Below are 21,029 nucleotides of genomic sequence, written 5' to 3'. Positions count from 1 at the left end.
ATGTGAAATAATGTATAATGTGATATCTTGTAACAATTGTAAGTCGCCCTGGATAAGGGCGTCTGCTAAGAAATAAATAATAATAATAATAATTGAGGTTGAAGTGTACTGCTTCCGCTGTAATACCAGAAGGGAAGCAGTCCATTCAATCCAGATTTTAATTTGGATCAGTTCAAGAAAAAAAAAAAAAAAAGATTAAAAATCACATGAGCCTTGTTTTAGGAGCTAATTGTGTGTGTGTGTGTGCGTGCGTGCGTGCGTGCGTGCGTGCGTGCGTGTGTGTGAGAGAGAGAGAGAGGAAGTCATTGACAAGGGGCACTGCGCGCCTCTATTAAGCACAAGTTAGCACATGAATTGCTCATTCCCATCCATTCTTTCTGTACCGCTGCGTCTCCGTATATCCTTGGCTGTTTATTTCCTGGCAGATGAAGTTCAGGATTAGCATAGCCGCGGGTCAGGATTGAAATGGTAACGAAGGGTCCGCAGAAGCCCAGGTGCGCGTCCCCACATTCAGAGGAGAGTTCTGCTTCACAGAGGCCTCGTGTCACGACACAATGAGTACCAGATGGGTTACTCTGCATCGCCCTGTCTGTGAATATTATACAGTCGCTGCTTCATTACTTCGTTTGGTTTTTAACAGGCTGTGAAGCCAGTTTAGGCCAGCTGGGGTATTCAGAATGTACCTATTAGTATCTGCTTATTGAAGCAGTTCCAATGGTCTTTTGCTATTTCTTTATTAAAGTTTACCACTGTTTTAGTTTTCCCATGCTTTTCCCATGCTAGTTATAAAATGCATTTATCATAGCTTACCCTGGTTTGCCATGTTTATTAAAATGCTTTACCATACCTTGTTATTCTTTACAATGCTTTACCATGCTTTCACTGTGCTATTTATCACGTGAAGCCTGATAAAGTCCCCTAAAGCATTGTGCAGTGAAGAACAGGAAACATATGAGCAAAACACTGAGCTAAAACGTTTGACATAGGAGGGGAAAGCTGAAAGCATGCAGGAAGTATTACAATACCAGAGGACCGAGTGAAAGAAATAATAATAATAATAATAATAATAATAATAATAATAACTAAAGCAGCAGCTTGCCTCATTTTCGGATCGTGGTCCGTGTGCCGGCAGCACAGCAGCTCCCTCAGTGATGGGAGGTGAGGGGAGGACCAGCGCAGAGCGCACAGCAGTCCTGCACAGCTCCAGAGGTGTGATATCCCAACACACAGGCTCAGCCTTTCACTGCCCAGCTCAAATTAACAGCTCTGTATCCTGGAGAATAAAAACACACACAGGAAGCCATTTGCAGGACAGCTTCCCCAATGGAATGGGCTCGTTACAGGGTCACGCTGCCCTCCCTCGCTGGACGAGGCGTCGAGGATTCACAGCTTGGAAACTCTCTGCGGATAACGCTCGCACAAAAAGATTGTAAAACGTAGCTGGGATCCCATTAAAATGCAGACGTGTTACCTTGACAAAGCCTAACAGAACCACATCTCAGACCAAGGCTAAGGTAATCCAGGGGACATGTATTGCACAGGGGACCTGACTGCATTGGCTCCCTGTGTAACTGCAATGTTAGTGTTGGTTCAAACCATATCATACTGTGACCTATATAGAGGAGGGGTGTTCTGTTAGATTATGGGGAGGGAGGGGGGTCAGGGATGATGGGACTGTGAGGTGCAGGGGATTGTATATAGAGGAGGGGTGTTCTGTTAGATTATGGGGAGGGAGGGGGGTCAGGGATAATGGGACTGTGAGGTGCAGGGGATTGTATATAGAGGAGGGGTGTTCTATTAGATTATGGGGAGGGAGGGGGGTCAGGGATGATGGGACTGTGAGGTGCAGGGGATTGTATATAGAGGAGGGGTGTTCTGTTAGATTATGGGGAGGGAGGGGGGTCAGGGATGATGGGACTGTGAGGTGCAGGGGATTGTATATAGAGGAGGGGTGTTGCTGTGTTTTGATTTCCTGTAAGAAAATAAACATGTCAAGGAATAAAGAAATGTAACATATGGCTGCTGCAGAATAGATCGCACACACAGTTCATCGTCGACGCTGATGTCATCTTGTTTGCTAGTGCTGCCCCCCACCAGCTGGTACAGTTTGAAGTTTCAGCAAATAAATGTTTTAAAAAACTAAATACTGTAACCGGGAGCAAAAGTGCTGTCTCGCAAGATGCTGAGGGGATCGCCAATCTGTGACCCATTTCTGAGAGCGATTCTTTAATGTTCATTTTCAACATGTGCAGCTGTCCCCCTTGCCCCTGAATATTTCATGAGCTCTCTCTGCAATCAAACAGGGCTGTGTGGTGCTGGCAGTATTGCAGGGTCCGGTGTGGTGCTGGCAGTATTGCAGTATTGCAGGGTCCCGGTGTGGTGCTGGCAGTGTTGCAGTATTGCAGGGTCCCGGTGTGGTGCTGGCAGTATTGCAGTATTGCAGGGTCCCGGTGTGGTGCTGGCAGTATTGCAGTATTGCAGGGTCCCGGTGTGGTGCTGGCAGTATTGCAGTATTGCAGGGTCCCGGTGTGGTGCTGGCAGTATTGCAGGGTCCCGGTGTGGTGCTGGCAGTGTTGCAGTATTGCAGGTTCCTGGTGTGGTGCTGGCAGTGTTGCAGTATTGCAGGTCCCGGTGTGGTGCTGGCAGTATTGCAGTATTGCAGGGTCCCGGTGTGGTGCTGGCAGTATTGCAGGGTCCCGGTGTGGTGCTGGCAGTATTGCAGTATTGCAGGGTCCCGGTGTGGTGCTGGCAGTATTGCAGGGTCCCGGTGTGGTGCTGGCAGTATTGCAGGGTCCCGGTGTGGTGCTGGCAGTATTGCAGTATTGCAGGGTCCTGGTGTGGTGCTGGCAGTATTGCAGGGTCCTGGTGTGGTGCTGGCAGTATTGCAGTATTGCAGGGTCCCGGTGTGGTGCTGGCAGTGTTGCAGTATTGCAGGGTCCCAGTGTAGTGCTGGCAGTGTTGCAGTGTCCCGGTGTGGTGCTGGCAGTGTTGCAGTATTGCAGGGTCCCGGTGTGGTGCTGGCAGTATTGCAGGATTACTGGGGATGCATTGCCACAGCTTTCACATGGTAGGCTTTTATGGACATCTGAATTTGAATCCAACTTTAACCTAATCCTAACCCTAACCCTTACACTTATCCTAACCCTGAACCCTTACACTTATCCTAATCCTATCCCTAACCGTAAACCCAAGACTGAATCTAAGGCTTTATGACAGTCACAACTTATATTTCTGTACCAACTTCCTTTGTAATGTTAAAATGTCTTTTGTCTTTTTAGGTAGACCCGAAGTAGGTAAAAAACAAAAGACGTGTGTCTATCTATTGAGAGATATGAATCCAGTCAGCTATTGTGGGTACACTGCCAGAGATGCACATGAATGCCTCGATCTCCGGTTCTAAACTTTCTGCACAGACTTTTGTTGTTTTTTATTTTGCTGTGTGAGTTTAATTGCTCTCTGTTCGGGAGCACCGCGTCCCCAGGGTCCTGGAGACACAGATTGTGCGGTCGGAGCAATTCAGGAGCCAATTTGCCCGCTCTGCATCTCCTCCAGCGAGGGATTGTATTCAGCTTTGAGCGTCTAGTTGGTATCCGTCCCTCTGGTAACGATCCGCTGTTCTACAGCAGCTTTTTCTGCATTTCATCCTTTTTTTTATTTCATAGTAAAGTTTTGTTAACACTTTTAACAAATAACGCCGCAAATTGATAATGAATAATACGTGGATATCTCATTCACTTCCTCTGAGTTCATTCATTCATTTTGAATGCAGCCCTGTTAATACACGTGGATTTAATATTACCCGTATTCATGCCATGTCCCTTTTAAAACAAATTATGTGGATCACATGCGTAAGGCATAAATCATGATGAATTCATGCCCTCCTCGCCTTGCAGAGGATTGTGAGAAGTGTTGAATCATGCAGGAATGCAAGCCTTATACTTGTGAGAAAGAGGAGACGTCGCTTTTTTTTTTTAAGAAAATGTTTCCAATTAGCGCCACGGTTCAGCTGTTTGACAGTCTACGCGGTGTATTTCACACTATTTCGTGCGTTTTTGCAGTTAACGCGACGCAGCGAGACAAGCTTGTAGCGTTCAGAAAAGACGAGCCTGCTTAATTTAATGTGCAATCGTATCACTCACGCTAATAAGCAGTCTGAAGGAGTCTTTTGCTACGCGGTGAGTTTTCTGTGGGGAAAAAAAAGAGAGCAGATATCATCTGAGGGCTCATCAACGAAAGCATGACCAGGGATCAGCAGGTTTGTATCTGGTTTGCATTTTTATTCTGTCCCCCGGAGATCTATTTCATTTGCAGTAGGTACAATTATTCTGAAGTTACCTCGTTTTTCAAGTCTTTCGTATGTGTTAATATAATGGCTACAGCTTGCAACTAAAATAAACACATCATTTGTCCCCTACCTGAGCAACCCAAGCAATCGCAACATTTGACAGCTCTAACCACTGACCACACTGCCTCCCTCCCAGTCCCTCCCAGTCCCTCCCAGTGCCTCCCAGTCCCTCCCAGTCCCTCAGCTCCACCGCTAGCGTTACTTCTAAGCAGTCTGATTACACCCTCAGTAACCTCTCCTTCACCTGTATTGAGATCAGTGAGCCCCCCCCCCCCCCCCCCCGTGACCTCTTTCTTCTCTCTCGTCTCATTAGCATACTGTCCCCTCCCACACTGCTCCGGTCGAATGAATTAACCTCCAGCTCAGCACACAGCCAATCACAGCGTGGAACCCCAAGGGCCGGCTAGCAGAGAGGAACCGCAGCCCTCCGCTGCGTGCACGCCCGTTTGTCCCGTCAGGTATGTTTTGTGTGGAGAAGACTCGGTGGTTAAGCTGCCACGGCAATGTGAGGATTCTTTACTATAATTGGTGACTGCACTTTTTAACGTGACGTATGTAGTTTTATTTACGCGTCCTACTCTCTGTGATGGCTTCGCTGTCCCCCGGACACCCTGTGGTCCATTACAATGAGCTAACAGCAGTGGACCGTAAATCACCACAATGATGAACCTTATTTGAGCTGACACTAGAGTAAAAAATAAAAATAAATTTTAAAAAGTACGGTAACATGTATTGTGCAAAACTGTAAGCAGCTCCCTGTATCGAGCGTGTTGAGCAGGGAGGGCTGGGTGGAAAGGGGAAGTTAGACCGACCCTCTTACCTCGTCTTGATGAACATCCTGCCCTTCTTTACAGTTCTTTTTCACTTTTCAATCTTCTGTTGTTGCTAAGCAGCCGTGCATACATTAATTAGGGAATCAGAGCCCCGTTCCCCTCTGGAAGGTAATTGGATGAAGAACTGTCGGGCTGCTGCTGCACGCTGCTCCAGCTTTGTGACTAGCACGGGTTTGTAAAGCAGATGCTTCACACACACTGCGGTGCGATTGCACACACACACACACACACACACACACACACACACACACACACACACACACACACGTGATAAACATGCATTTGATACAGAAGCCACTGGCCCTTTTTTTAACTTATTTGGAGAGGGCAACAAATGGTGCTGTACAGGGTGCATCAGCCCCCTAGCAGTCAGGAGCACAAACACACCCTCCTCCCTCCTCGGGAGAGCCGTTCTAATGAGTTTATTATTAATTCAATCATTCTTTACAGCAGCCAGCCCCGACGGGCCATTCTTTGTAGCCTGTGTACCAATAAACAGAGAACTGCAATAACTCCAGCCAGGACTCCCTTCGTCTTTATTGCAGGGTTTATTAACAACCAGTTGGGAAATAAAGAAAGAAAGAAACATGCATTTATAAAAAAAACTCCTGCACAGATTGGATTAGCAAAGGGGTGAGAGATGGAGGCACACAACCCTACTCAGCGGCTCGAGTCAGCCCGCTCTGTCCCAGCTGTAACAGGAGCTTTTCATCCTGGCTGCACTCCGTCTGCAACCCCGACCGCCTGTCAACACGTGTTAGCCACGTGTTAGTCAGAAACTGAGAGAACTCAAGTCTAGTATCCGGTCCTTTCTGGGCTGAGCGGGATCCCGCGAATCCCTCTGAGAAACACCAGAACCGCAAAAAAAAGCGGTCAATCAAGATAGAACTGTGTCCCTCTCTCCTCGAGAAGAGCAGATCTTGAGACGACTTCTTTTCGTTTCTTTTTAGTCTCTCATTTTATTTTCTTACAGAAACGTTTGCCTGCAGTGGGAGGGTAGTTTATAATATATAACTGGGCTGTTAAATCACCCAGAGGGAATTCACACCTCCTGTAGGAGTCGGAGAGCTGCGATATTAAGGTCCGCCCCTGTTTAGATCATTATAACGTGACCCTTTGTAGCTCCCTAAAAACACATTTAAAAGCCCTGTACCGCCACTGCAATATTAATGGCACGCACGGTGTAGTTGAACTTGCAAGTCAGGTGGAATAAATATTGCATTTACCAGTTTATTTCAAGCAGTACGTACTGAGTGGATTTCGTTTGGGCTGTTTAATATTTCATTGCTCGTGGAACTGGATGGAAGCGAGGTCTGCAGGGAAGGCGATTCAGACCCCTCTCTTTCTCTCTCTCTCTGCAGATCCAGCGTCCGCTAGCGTGGTAACCCGTGCTACATGCGTGGGACAATTACCACGCAAGGTTACCCGTGCCAAACTTAGAAACGTGCCGATATCCGTTTCAAACTGGTGGAACTGGGCTAGATTCTCAAAGCTCTCTGGCGTTATTAGGATTCACCTTCCAGAAAGGGACAACTCTCATTTAGGGACATGTGCAGTACATAGACTAGTTGATTCTTAATAGTTTTTTTTTTAATTGCGAGTGTTTGTTTTTTTTCATTCAGAAAACAATATTGCTTGCAATATAAACGCTTTGGGAATCTGCCTTCCAGCCCACAGTTCACAAGCAGCCAAGCGCAGACACCAGCTCCTGAAGTGCGGCTGAGATTGAGATGAAAGGAGCCGGATTACCCAGGGCAGGACCAATCAGTGACCGGGAGTAAAGCCATCGCTGCAGTGGCAGCTCCCGCGCTATACACACTGAGGCAGAGGTTTAGCAGCTCGGTGCGTTTGTAGTTAACAGTTCCACCTCATTAGGTGTGTCGCTTCTCAGGGGCTGAACAATTACACCATCGCTGCAACACTTCATCTTCACCAGAGCCGCGTGTCTGTCTCGCAGGTGGAAAGAGGGGTGGGTGTGTGCGCTCCGCTGAGCTCAGGATCCCTGATCCCCGGGTTCAGGGTCTGTAGAACTAGGACTGGGGTGGATATGCTGTATACAGGGGGCAGTATAATCACTCACTCGGAGGGAAAGCTTCATAAGAAACTGAGTTGTGGGCTGCTGTTTAGACAGGCGTCTGCTATTTTCTGTTGTTCTTGTTTCATATCCTTGTGCAGTATGTGTCGATGCTTCCCACGCTAGCTATTCAGATAGCATTACTGTTCCTGAAGAGAGTCCTCCAGGTTGAGTGTGGGGCTGTGGGGAAGCGTTTGTAAGAGAGCAGGTGCTGCATGCCACGCAGAAGCCTGTGCATTGCTCGTATGCTTCCACGTTGCACTCCAAACCTCATCTTGAACCCCCGTTTTGTCCCCTCCTTCCATCTCCGCACGCCAAGACCTCCCAGGAGCCCTGCCTGCGTTCCATAGCGAGAGCATTCATCAGCTGCTGAAGAGCTTCCAGTGTGCGGATATCAGACCATGCCAGAGAGGTGTAATGAGGTGCCAGCTGGCTCCTTCCAGGGCTTCATTTGGGTTTTTTGCTGTTTGTCTGACCGGCAGTGATAAGGAGATTCACTCGGTTCTTTAGGTCGTGGTACATTGGAAGCCCTTTCATTTACTTACAGTAGACTCGCTGTACTGTCCTGTGCTAAACCAAAGTGATCTGTAATCTGAAGCACAATGAAACACATGCAGCCCTATTTGTTCTCAAGGTGTATTACTTATTGATCACATTCGTTCTGTGTGAGTTTTTGCTCAGAAGAGCCAACTTCCCAATGTTACAAAAAACACAGCTCTTGTTGAAGCAGGTCCAGAAATGCTGCTCACAGCTCTCTGCTGTGTTGCGCTTTCCCGTATCAGTTCAATCTCTGATCTGTGTTTCTGACCTTCTTCGACTCATGAAAAAGCCGCTGCTTAAAAGCTTGTAGACGTGGGAATGGCTTTTTTTTTTCTGTTGTTGTTTCCGTGACAACGTAGGCAGTTCCATTACACAGGGGAGTCAGAAAGTTCAGGTACGGTTTCCGTGACAACTCAAAAGTGAATCCACACGGGCAGAAAAGCCACAGCGAGGAGACCCTGCCATGCCGGAGTGCTCTACAATCTATTAACACTGGAAATGATTTTCTGTGTAGTTTCCTGTTACGTGTGTCCTGTAGGATTCCGTACCGTGGAGCGTTATTTACTAATGATTCCAGTGGATATTGCTTTTGAAAACACCTCCTCCGGGCTGATTCCATTTTCCAAAGTGAAGCGGGGACGCATATTAGCTGTGCACTGAAGCCTGTGTGCAACACCGATATGCTTCCCACCGTCAGTCTTGAGGAGTATTTTCAGAAGCCTGTTTTCTTTTTTTGCAGGGGACAAATAAATGCGATGCCTTATTTAAGGCAGGCAGGCAGCGCTCTGAAATGGTTGAGCTGCTAATGAACTCATTTGGAACAATTAGACAGCTTTACTCTTTAAGAATCCAGATACCAAACATCTGTAGGTGTGTTGGAAAAAGGTTTTGATCACTGTGCCATTTTCTTCAGGCATTACAGAGTTTCATAAAGTAAGTACACAGCTTCTTGTAGTGCCTGGGCTCATAACACAAGCTCTTATAACACAGAGTTGCCATAGCCTGTAATAACCAGAGAAGCAGGCAGCAGAAACAGCACTGTCTTTCTCTGTATAATAAGCACCAGGCCTATTTCCTTGTGGCTATAGAGATAATAAGATACTATATTGGAAAAAAAAGAGTGGTCTGTGTGCTGAAGATTGGAGAGCCACACTGCAGCAGAACCACAGTGTAATATCAAACTCTGTGTGTGTGTGTCTCTCTCTCACTGTGTCTCTCTCTCACACACACACAGAGAGGCTGTGCACACACTGGAATTATTATATTAGAAAAGCAAACGAAATAAATAATTAATAACAGGAAAGGACGTCTGTTATTTCAGGTCCGTATTCTTTCCAGTTGATAAAAGGCTTTCCTGTCGTAATGTGAAAGCGTGTGGGTATTTTATCTGTAGCTCGTTTTGCAGTAGTATAGTAAACTAATAATAATAATCTGTGTGTATTTGGGTCCGCTCTCTCTAGTAAAAGCATTGCAAAGTGCAGCATCTGCAGCAGCAATTAAGACACACCTGTAACCCTCACAACTCTCAATTATACTGGGCTATCTGGCACCCAACTGTACCACTACTGGCATCAGCCTGCACTTCACTCATCTGCTCCACACTTTGCTGTATTCTACTCCTGCTCTCAATCACAACTCTGCTTTCTGTATCCTGTACTGGATTTCACTCTTAAAGGAAACCGTGTGCACGTTTATTTTTGCAATTGCTCTTATTTGAAATCGTTCTTCTCCATTGATCGTACTTACTGCTTGCTCTTAATGGAATTTACTCTTTATAAGCAGATATTTTTAAGTGTTCTATAACTGCTCTTATCTGTAATGTGATATTTGCAATAGCTGTAAGTCACCCTGGATAAGGGCGTCTGCTAAGAAATAAATAATAATAATAATAACTGTGCTAGCACCGTGTAATTAAGAGCTAAAGCTTGACCAAGGTCATTCAAAGCAAATTGAAAGCATGGGAAAGTATTGTCAAAGCCATGGCCAAACATGGAGGGATGTGTGTTTTAAGAAAAGGAGAGGCAACGAATGAACCATGGTAAACATGAATCTATCAATCTACAGTCTCACACACACACACAAAGAGACAGTCTCTCTCTCTTTCTCTCTCTCTCTCATTGACTGATCATTTAATTCCCTTGTCCTCAGATCACCTCACTGTAAGAATCCAAGGCTGTCTGTTACTGCGTAGTGTGTGTGTGTCTCTGAGGAAGGCAAATTAATTACACAGAAATCACACAGCCACTCGCAACCTCTCAGATAACAGAGAGCGCTCTGGATAAATAGGGCTGGAAGAGAGACGATCGCTTTTAATGGTTTCATTCTTGCATTGTCCAGATCAGTGTCTCAATATATCTTCTGTCCAAGTAGTGGATTCTCACACAGCACTTGAGCTCAAAGCTTTTTTGTCCTAACTATTTTCTGCTGCAGTTTTAATGACCAATCAATACCTTCCACACTGCAGCCCAGCGCCTTTCTTTCCCTAATCACCGTGCAACTCAAACCAATTACCTTCCACGCTGCAGCCCAAAATGGAGCCGTTTCTCCTTTTAAAACGGAATCGCAAACGTCTGCTCCTGTTACCTTTCAGGAATAAGCAAACTCTTTAAGAGATGCTGCTTCTGCTTCAGCTACTCGACGCATGTTTCATTAAACGCATACCAAAGCGTATTGGATCAGAGTGGCGTTACTGTGATCCATGAGGAAGCTCCGAGCCTCGCGTTGGGCTGACTCTGTGCTCCGGGCAGTGGGAGGATGCCGTTGATGATGTCATTGATGATGTCATAGTGTCAGCGCTCGGATGGGATCGGTGGGCATGTTTGGTGTTTGAGCCGCTGTTCCATCTTAGCCTGTAAGTGGAGTGGGGAACCACACATAGAAGGTGAAACGCTTTCATTTTCAAAGCGTTTTAATTATATAGCACCTTTTATACTGCACTGTCTCAAAACAGAAAGAAGCCTGCAAAATCAGGAAGCAGGAAACATTACAAAGTAACAATACATAATAATAATAATAATAATAATAATAAAAATAATAATAATAATAATAATAATAATAATAATAATAACATAAATACATACATAATAATAATAATAATAATCCAAGAAAAAGAAAACAGGAAATGAATACAAAGGGAGACGTTTTCCAATTTTGTCTAAATTAGTATAGGCATCATTTATAATGTATGGTAGTCCTATACTGTATGAAGCACATCGATCACAGTTTAGTCACTTCTGACAGGTCTGTGTTTCAATCTCTCGTTGTTATTTGTCTTTTTCTCCCAGTGATACAGTTTGAAGCCAAGCTGGTTTTTATTTATTTTTCCCTCCAGAGTATAAACTCAGATTATATATAGATATATATAGAGATATAGATATAGCTATTCCAATTACAGCTTGGTCGTGGACAGAGATGGCGTAAAGTATTTTGGGTATCCATGCGTTTTGTTGTTAAGGGCTGTGAAATCGAAAGTGAGATACTCCTATATCAATTTGTATGAAAATGTGAAGTGTATTTTTGTAATGTGTATTTCAGACCTGACCCCTTTCTCTGCCTCTCTGCTTGTTCTTATTTGAAGATTGTGAATATGTCATCATGATGTTGGGAACATCAGGTGTTTTTATTTTAAAGCTGCTATAAATTATTTAGTGATTAGAAACACACTTTAAAAGATTGATGTTATTTGAATAAGGCATGGGTTAAAGCTTTGTAAATATGGGCCATGTTTTCTCCGTTCTTTCAAGCCTGTGATATCTGGTAGCTCTGTAGTAAATTAATATATTTGCTTTACTGGCGATTTGTCCTTTTTAGGTGCAATGTTAAAGATGAATTTCTTGCAGATGTAATTGGTATCGATGGGCTCTCTGTGAGCATATGGTGCTGTATTGGTGTAATAATTAAGAACAACTAGCTACATGAGAGTGTGCTGCTGTCCTTTACATTACTGACTTCTGTGTAAATCCCGAAACGTTAAAGATTTCACTTCTTCCAAGTGCGGTTACCCTTTGTGGCAAGACTGTGGGCTTGCTGCACTTCCTCCTGAGGTGTGAATCGATTCTGTGTCCTTTAATGCTTCCCCTTTAATGCTTCCCCGAAGTGGAGATGAGATGACTGCGCATCTGATTGCTTTGAATGACAGCGTAACTGCCAGGATCCCCTTGGGAAGGACTCGGAGAAGAGACTCCGCGTGCCTGGCCTATATATCATGCAGGACATTTTAAATGAAGAAAGGCTGAAGCATGGAAGCACGTCTTTCTGTAAATAAATAACCGTGCTTGCCGCTGCTATTATCTGTGTGCCGTGTGTGGTTTTTTTGGGGTGAGTTGCGCTTGCTGTCAATGCCCGTTTGAAGCTGTCAGGCTAGTTCTGCTCCACAGCGTTCTCCAGCACCAGGCACTGACAGCCCCATGACACATGAAAGAGGGATCCGCTAAGAGGGAATCGCCGATCGTGGTGCTGGTGATTATAAGAGGTAAGAAATGCATTTCCAAGCCTTGGTGTGTTCCTTTTAAGAGGAATCAGTATTGAGCAGCTTAGGGGGGGGGAGCGGGAGAAACAGACTTTACATTATTTCACATTTATATTCAATAAACCCAGAGCTCGGCTGCTAAACCTGTTCAGTTCATTCAAATGAAAGTAGATTTGCCCACTTTAAAGGAACGACTTACAGACAAGCCCTTGAAGATCCTTTGCTGTGTTTGAAACCTCCGACAAGTTGTTTGATCTACTAGAACAGAGCTGCCCAGCTGTAGGCATTAGTTAATGACATGACTGCACTGCCGTGCTGTACTGCACAAGAGAGGGGGAGAGAGAGAGGGAGGGAGAGAAAGAGAGGGAGAGGGAGGGAGGGAGAGAGAGCATAGAGAACAAACCCGCTCCCTTCTGTAATTGAGGACTCCACTGTCCAGCCTTAATAAGATTTTCCAAGATGAAAGAATTTTCGGTTTACACAATTAGAAGCCCGTTTTGTATTTTTTGTCGCATGTGGGGTTTGAATTCTCCAGTTGCCTGTTGGTACAGTATGTGTAGCTACACGGTGGTTGATGCTGTGATGTGATTCATACCCTTCATTTGAAAGCCCCCTTCCTTCGATTGTATCGCACATTCTCTGGAGAGACTCGTGTGATGCTGTTATCCAATAGATTGCTCACTCCAGCTCAAGGGAACCTCTGCAGCAAGCATTAAAGCGAACCTTATTTGTCTTGGGCACACTCCCAGGAAAATGAGGTCAGAGGTCATCCATTGTGATGCAATCTTCAGACACGTTCTCCTCACCAGCCAGCGATGGAAGTGTTACTTTAGAGGCGACCAGAATTGATCAACGTTTTAAACTGTTTTACACTACCTCCCTAGAATGTGGTCCGCCTGAGGTGGAATGGACCCGATGTGACGGGAGTACTTACTTCAGCACGTTGGACCTGCAATCACACCCTCAGGGCTGTCAGCAGTGTGTCGATTTTCAAAACAAGTGGTCCCCCCTTCATGTTAGCAATTGAGTACCAATCAACAGTAAGTGTTTTTAAAAGCAATCCGGGGCTCTGCCATTTTTTCCATGTGCAATGTCATGGTGTGAGCTGAACCAATCAAAAGCAACCCATTAAAAACCAAGCCAGCTCTCGTCTGAACTGGATGAGGTGCATTGGAGTGGCGGAATACTGAAAAGTTTTGTTCTCTATAAAGAAGAACGCCTGTGCTTGCATTGATTGTGCTGTTCATCAGAGTTCAAAGCCGCATGCTTCGCTATGAATTTTCATAAACCTTCGGGAAACTCACTCGCTACCTGGAAGGAACATCAGAAAAAAAAAAAAACAGTAATATAAACTAAACCCCTGCGGTCGCCGCTCTTCCTAATGTATTCGTGCTTTACAGGATTGCAAGCGTCAGGCTGCATTAGCGGAATCCAAGCGTCCTTGCCTGTAGATACTCGCTCTGCATGCTGCAATCCTTTATTAGCATATTTGTTTTCCTCTGAAATCCGGGACTAATAATACCAGCGTGCATCTCTGTGCAGCAAGCACACCGCTCGAACCTGCAAACACTGCCTCTCCAAAGCACCTTTGACCATTGTTCCATAGTCCAGTTTCTGTGTTCTTGTGTATATTTTAGCCTTTTAGTCTTGTTCCCCTTTCTTCACAGAGGTATTCTTACTGCAACACATCCTTCAAGTCCTGATTTCAAGAGTGACCTTCGTACTGTTGATTTGATGGACAACGACACCTGTGCCTTCTGTCAGTTCTGTTGTCAATTCAACACTCTTCTTCTTTCTATTCCTTAAGGATATTATCTTCAAGTATTGCTCATCCTTGTTAGACAGCTTTTCTTCCAGTCCTGGGTTTGTCAAAGATGATGTTTCTCTGTACTTGCTGATTATGCTTCGGATACCACACCTTGAAAATCGAGTGATGTGAGCTATTTCACTCAATGTTTTTCCTTCTTTATGCAAGTCGAGGTAGTTATAATAGCAGAAAACACTAGTGGAGGCTTTGAGTAAATTGTTGATGCTCATAATGCATCAGAGTAGAAAAATGCAACATGTCTAAGACTTTTGCACAGCAGTGTGTGTGTATTCATGTTAACAGAATAATGACCTGGCTGTCTTTTAATGACCTAGCTATCCTTTGCTAGAAAAAAACCCCACAGCCTTATTTTTTTGTTTTTTGATTACTGCACAACCTTTGTCATCCAAAGCAGTACCTTTCCTACGACTGCTTCCAAAGCTCTATTTATTTATTGCTCATTCAGCCCAGAGGCAGTGATGAGAGGTCACCTACCTGTATCTCTCTCTCTCGCTCTCTCTCTCGCTCTCCCCATCTACTAATATTAAAAGGTCTCTACTCTGCACTTCCACTGAGGAGGCTGCAGGATGCAATATTATACTGCACACAGATTTCTTCTACCTCCTTTCTTTCCCCCCAAAAACAGATTTCTTCATCCCCTTTCATCAAGAAACCACATTTCTGTGTGTTTGGTACAGTAATGGGTAAAACGTGTCTCTGATTCAATCTCTCCACTGTCTCACTGCTTACAGAGTCCAGCCTCCTCTGGGCCTCGCATTTTAATTTGCCAGCCTCTCTCTCTCTCCCTCTCTCTTCTCTCTCTACCTCTATTTTCTCTCTCCCTCTCTTTCTTCTCTCTTTCCCTCTCTCTTCTCTCCCTCTCTTTCTTCTTTCTCCCTCTTTCTTCTCTCCCTCTCCCTCTCGCTTTCATCTTCTCTCAATTCAGTTCAATTCAATGGTGCTTTATTGGCATGACTTACAATAGCAGGTGTTGCCAAAGCAATTATACAATACATACATGTATATATACAATGCATCATAAATACATAAATACATATCTCTCCCTCTCTCTTTCTTCTCCCTCTCTCGCTCTCTCTGTCTTTCTTCGCTCCCTCTCTTTTCTCTCTCTTTCCCTCTCTCTTCTCTCCCTCTCTCCATCTCTCTTTTCCCTCTTCTCTCTCCCTCTCCCTCTCTCTTTCATCTTCTCTCCCTCTCTTCTCTCTCCCTCTTCTCTCTCTTCTCTCTCCCTTCCTCTTTCTTCTTCTCTCTCCATCTTTCTTCTCTCTCTCCCTCTCTTTCTTCTTCTCCCTCTCTCCCTCTCTTTCTTCTCTCTATCTTCTCCCTCTTTCTTTCTTCTCTCCCTCCCTCTCTCTTTCATCTTCTCTCTCCCTCTCTTCTCTCTCTCCCGCTCTTTTTTCTCTCTCTCTCTTCTCCATCTCCCTTTCTTTCTTCTCCCTCTCTCTTCTCTCTCTTTCTTCTCCCTCTCTCTCCCTCTCTCTTCTCCCTCTCTCTTCTCTCTCTTCTTCTCCCTCCCTCCCTCCCTCTCTCTTCTCTCTCCTCTATCCCTCTTTCTTTCTTCTCTCTCTCCCTCTCTCTTTCTTCTTCTCCCTCTCTCGTAATGCAATTCCTCTGTTGTCTCCCCGGCTCACTGGTCCTTCCTGTGTAAAGAGCTTTGTGTTGCTGTTGTCAAGGTTACCCAGCTCGCACTGGGGGGCTGGAGACCAGCGTTTCCCTCCCAGCTGGTCGTTGTGAATCCTGAGTGACCCGGGAGCCAAAGAGATCTGCACTGGTTTGAAACCATGGCTCTGTTATTACCATTCGAACAAAGTTAAATAAATCACACTTTAAGGGGGAAACAGCATTACACCCCCTTCTTTTCGCATGTTTTTAATGACCTTTTTAGAATATAGAGTAGCTATGAAGCAGTAACCATAGGTGCTGTTCCTCTGAGCCTTTATACTGCTGTGCATGGATCAAATCGACGAGTCCGGGGTCATTACCCATTGCTCATTACAATAGAACTGAAATGAAACAGTAAAGTACAGTTTTCATGAGCCTGAGGTTCCTTTCCTACACAAGCTGAGCTCCAGTATCAAGGACAGGCACAATCTTCTGCCCCAAAGGGTACCACTGCACCCGTGGGGCAGCTCGTTTTAAAAAACCCTTGCATGTACTGTGCGGTGCCCCCCGTTTATAACACTGTACCCTGCTTCAGAGGTACGAGGTCGTTCAAATCGTGCTCCGCCCTACGAGAATAAGAGTGCCAGCGGAATGGCATTGTGGGGCAGATGGGAGCCGTGGTACTAGATAAGGACTGTGAAGCGCAGAGAGGTATGGTAAAGCACCGTGCAAACCATGGCAAACTATGGGGCAAAACATGGGGGGGAACTGCTAGTGTATTTCATAAGGAACTGCACCGTACACACTACCTCAGTACTGAGAGACCATCAGGTTTTAATAATAAAGTGAATGTCAGTCCCTCAGCCCTCAGGAACGCGTCCCTATTTTTATAAAGACTGCGCCCCGTGTGTTAATTCTCTTGTCTAAAAAGTGCTAATGAGCTGAGAAAGGCCGGCAGGGGGGGGGGGCAGCTTCTTAATGAGCACGCTGATTACACAGCGGGCTGGAGAAATCACTCATTTTCTTATTTGCAGCAGCAGCAGCAGCGAGGATTAGAGGCCAGGCATCCAGCTTCTCGCTAACAAGGCAAACAGTGTGAAGTGTGAAGGAGGGAGTAACGGGTTCCAGCTGCACTCAGACTGCTCTGCTGATGTTCATGTTTTGTTAATACTTGATAGTTAATAGCAAGCTGTTGATGAGCAAGGCTCTTCAGTGTTTTCATTTTTAGATTATGTATAACATTTTTATTTAAGAAAAAAAAAACAGGGTGAAAATCCGTGCAGTTGATTCATTCATTTAGGGCAGCAGTGTGGAGTAGTGGTTAGGGCTCTGGACTCTTGACCGGAGGGTTGTGGGTTCAATCCCCAGTGGGGGACGCTTCTGTTGTACCCTTGAGCAAGGTACTTTACCTAGATTGCTCCAGTAAAAACCCAACTGTATAAATGGGTAATTGTATGTAAAATAATGTGATATCTGTATAATGTGAAATAATGTATAATGTGATATCTTGTAACAGTTGTAAGTCGCCCTGGATAAGGGCGTCTGCTAAGAAATAAATAATAATAATAATTTCGCAGGTGAATATTGGTGGTAGTAACAGGGGGTCTGATTGAGAAGTGTCTCATCTGCTTCTGTTACCTGTGGTTGCTGACAGTTTGAGTGGCTGTCCCTGTGAAATCTGGGGCTGAAAACTGTAGAAACTGACATTTCTAAAATGCTGATCACATGTATAAGGCTTGCATTCCTGCCGTTGTGAGAAGTGTTCATTCGTGCATCAATGCAAGCCTTCGACATGTGAGCAGCGTCATTTGTTACAAAGGAACACGACATGAGTACGGGTAAGATTTAAATCCACATGAATTAACAGGGCTGCTTTCAAAATGAATGACTTCAGAACTCCGAGGAAGTGCAGAAGATATTCAGGTCTTTTCAGCCAGTGTTCATTTTAAATGCCTCGCCATTATTTTAAAACATTAGTGTTGTATGTTATACCTTTTCCTGTGGCATGGGGCTTCCTCTTCTCATTTCCGCAGAGTGTTCTGTATAGGTCAGGCCTGTCTCTGTCACTCGCTTGTATTGAGAGAGTAACGACCTGATGAGTCCTGGGGCGTTGTGGGCGGCATACTCGGGTGACCATTAATAGAGATGTGCCTGTGCTGTGAAAACGTCTCAAAAAAGGAAAGGGTACGCGCTCTGTTAAAAGCATCCAAATGTCAATTTCAAGCTCTAACATTTGGTTTTTCTAAAAGTCAGTGTGTGTCAATTTGGATAAAAAGGTCAGAATTGATGCCCGAGGAAGCAGCAAAGCTTTTTACCCGGTGTAGAGCACTCAGGAGGTGGATTCGATTGGAAAATACAGTGAGGGTCCCAGAGTGTCTCCACTGGTAAAAGCACAGGCGTGTGGCATGCAGGGAGAGTCCAGGGGGCTCAGGGGGGGCTCAGGGGGGTTCGGGGGACCGTCCCGGCTGTGTGAAGTCGCTGGTCTTCGCAGGGACTGTTTCTCCAGTACCTCTCTCAAGCTCCTTGGTGTAAAAGAGAAGCTGGCTTTCTTTTGGGAGAGGAGGACGTCTCCTGCACCTCCAGTGTTTGTGAGCTGTGTGGGGAATATTTGTAAACTGCTTTTGTACTGTAACAAAGACCTCATTCCCAAGTCCATTCTTTCTGCAAGCAAATATTTTAAAAAAAAGCTTGTTATAACAGCCGGCGCTCTCGCTATATATATAATGAGGTATCGATCGCCCCCCCTGCTGTCTGCCCCTCCCAGAGTGCGAGGGTGGCCAAAGCCTTTAGTTATGAAAGTGGAGCTCCTGTGCTTCTGTATTTGAATACACGGGAGATTAAGACCTTGCTGTTTAAAATGCACCGCAGCAGATTCTCGAAAGGTAACGGCTCTGTGCTTTTTGCTGTCGGCGAGGCGGGTGAGCACCTTCCTGAGGAATGGAAAGAAAATAGGAGAGTCTGTAAATACCTTACGAAGGAGAGGGGTTTGCTCTGGGTTTAGAGCATAGCAGAGCGTAACTGTCCTGTATTCCCCAAGCTGGAGGATCCTGTGTCCTCGTCTTACTGTCGCTGCGGTTCTGCAACGGGAGGGAAAGACAAGACAGTGCCAGACTGAGGGTCCTGGAAAAGAGCTTTGTTCTACCCGACCCTTAGAGTTTCCCACAGTAACTAAAGCATGGACGAGCATAGGCAAGCACTGTGAAGCCCAGAGAGGTATGGTAAAGCATAGGCAAGCACTGTGAAGCCCAGAGAGGTATGGTAAAGCATAGGCAAGCACTGTGAAGCCCAGAGAGGTATGGTAAAGCATAGGCAAGCACTGTGAAGCCCAGAGAGGTATGGTAAAGCATAGGCAAGCACTGTGAAGCCCAGAGAGGTATGGTAAAGCATAGGCAAGCACTGTGAAGCCCTGAGAGGTCTGGTAAAGCACATTAAAATAAAAACCGTGCCAAACCATGGTAGATGCATTGCATAGCCATGGGGGACTGCAGCCTGTCTCGGCCGTGCTGGGGTCTCAGGACGTCTCTCAGTTAATGTACACAGTTAGCTGGTTCTCTTTCGTGTTCAGGGTTTATTAAACTTGTGTGGCACAGCTATATCATTCTATTCTTTTCTTTCCTGTAGCGGTAGTCCTATAAAGACACAGGGTGACTATGACCTCCTGGTGCACTGAAGCGAAGCCTCGTGGCTCTGCAGTCCTACAGGAATGAATAAATGAACTGCCAGGACCTGTCGGTGTGGCTCAGGGTTCATCCGTGACTCTGCTGCTTGCATCACGGAGAGTATTACCTGTGTCTGCCTGTGTGAGCATCAGCAGTCACTGCGCTGGCCCTGCAACAGGCTTCAGGGAGCTGCGTCTGTGGAGCCCACAAATAAGGATTAAGGGGGATTGGTTCACGTTTTTCAAATCCTAAAAGGATTTGAAGAACGCAATCACATACTTTAAACGCAGAAGCCAGGACCAGAGAGACACAGTTGAAAATTAAATTAACTTAGGACAGAGTGGCGATGGAATGGGTTGCCAAGGGTTACCGAGCTGCGCTGTTTGATTATTAATCCTGGTTTGACAGTATTTGGGATCAATCAGCTTCTAGGAACTGGACGATCCTCCTCTCGTTGGTAGATGTTCTTGTGTCCTTCTTTGCTTCGGTATAGCTGGGTTCTTTTAGGAGGGGCTGTGACCCGGTCCAGTTTGATCCTCTTCTAAGCTGTGTCTCTCTAGTCAAACCTTCCCTGAACCCGCATCTCTCCTACCGCTGGTTACCAGATACATCTTTGCAGTCTTCAGTATTCTCAGCAGGGGCTTCTCTGGTCTGCTTTGCTGCGGCATGCAAGGAATCTCATTAAAAACAACCCTCTGTGGCCTGGTGAGTAATATCCTGATTCTAAAGTGTGAAACACATCAATGAATTGGCAGGGAGATCGAAGGAGGGGGGAGGGCAGGGAGGACGCCCCTGCAGAATGCCAGCAGTGACTGGGGTACTGTCATTCTCCAGCCTGTCTCCACGGTGCAGTGTAATGGGCTTAACCCTTTGATTTCCTGGTGTTTCTCCCCCCCTCCCCCGGATCGGACTGCAGTGTTTATTCATGTTGTCTGGAGTTCTTGCCTCTCTTGTTTCTGTGATTCCCGATTCTCTTTCTCCAGTTCTCCTCCGAGAGGGGGTTGGGTTCAGCGCTTGCACGTTTTTGATGCTTCAGTGTTTCATCACCCAGCTAGGTCAGCGCCCCACCTGAAAACAGAATTGAAACGCCGTAGCTCGTGGAGTCAGAGAGGCACTCGCTGGGGTTTGCATTAAGAGCTGGCTGTGAGAACGAGTCTGTTGTGTGCTGAGAGATCAGGGAGGGAGGGAAGGTAGAGGAGGGAGGCGAGGGAGATTGGGAGGGGCATCAGATAGTGTTGCCAAACAAATAAGTAACAATAAACAATCACAGCCTCTTTGCAGACCTCTTTCCAATCCCTCTTAATTTCAATTTTTGAGCAACAGATCTCTTTTAATGATGGAATCAATAAAATCACCCTCCAGAATTCCTGTACACCTCTTTGTTCGCTAATGTGTGTAAGGAATCAGAAGGCTCACTCGTATATGCCATTCAGTTTGAATAGTTCAAGATAAAGGCCATTGAGAGCGATGTTAGCTTTAAAAGAGCTTCTAACAGACGATGGAGTATCATGGACTGGTTTTCTTTAGAACGAACTGTATGAATGTTTATTGTCACAAATTGTCTGTAACTCTCTCTCTCTCGCTCTTTCTCTCTCTCTCTCTCGCTCTCTCTCTCTCTCACGCTCTTTCTCTCTCTCTCTCTCTCACGCTCTTTCTCTCTCTCTCTCTGTCTCTCTCTCTCTC

The 21,029-nt window shown here is 45.6% G+C and overlaps 1 protein-coding gene across 3 annotated transcripts in view; it reads left to right on the top strand.

Annotated features, from left to right (window-relative positions):
* Positions 1-21,029, top strand: part of LOC117413346 (disks large-associated protein 3-like) — a 49,472-nt gene that overhangs the window by 18,654 nt on the left and 9,789 nt on the right. Inside the window, exons 1-2 of one of the 3 annotated variants that reach the window (XM_058997319.1) lie at positions 3,871-4,255; positions 4,659-4,803. The exons of 1 other annotated variant lie outside the window; for it this stretch is intronic. The gene's annotated coding sequence lies outside the window, so the exon portion shown is untranslated. Of the gene's footprint in view, positions 1-3,870; positions 4,256-4,658; positions 4,804-21,029 lie in introns of those variants that run through there. One more of the 3 variants, XM_058997320.1, reaches the window with a different exon arrangement.

The sequence above is a fragment of the Acipenser ruthenus genome, chromosome 23 (genome assembly GCF_902713425.1).
Source record: "Acipenser ruthenus chromosome 23, fAciRut3.2 maternal haplotype, whole genome shotgun sequence".
NCBI classification, from domain to species: Eukaryota; Metazoa; Chordata; class Actinopteri; order Acipenseriformes; family Acipenseridae; genus Acipenser; species Acipenser ruthenus.
Note: the sequence above shows the minus strand (reverse complement) of the source record. Positions and strands in the feature narration are given on the sequence as shown.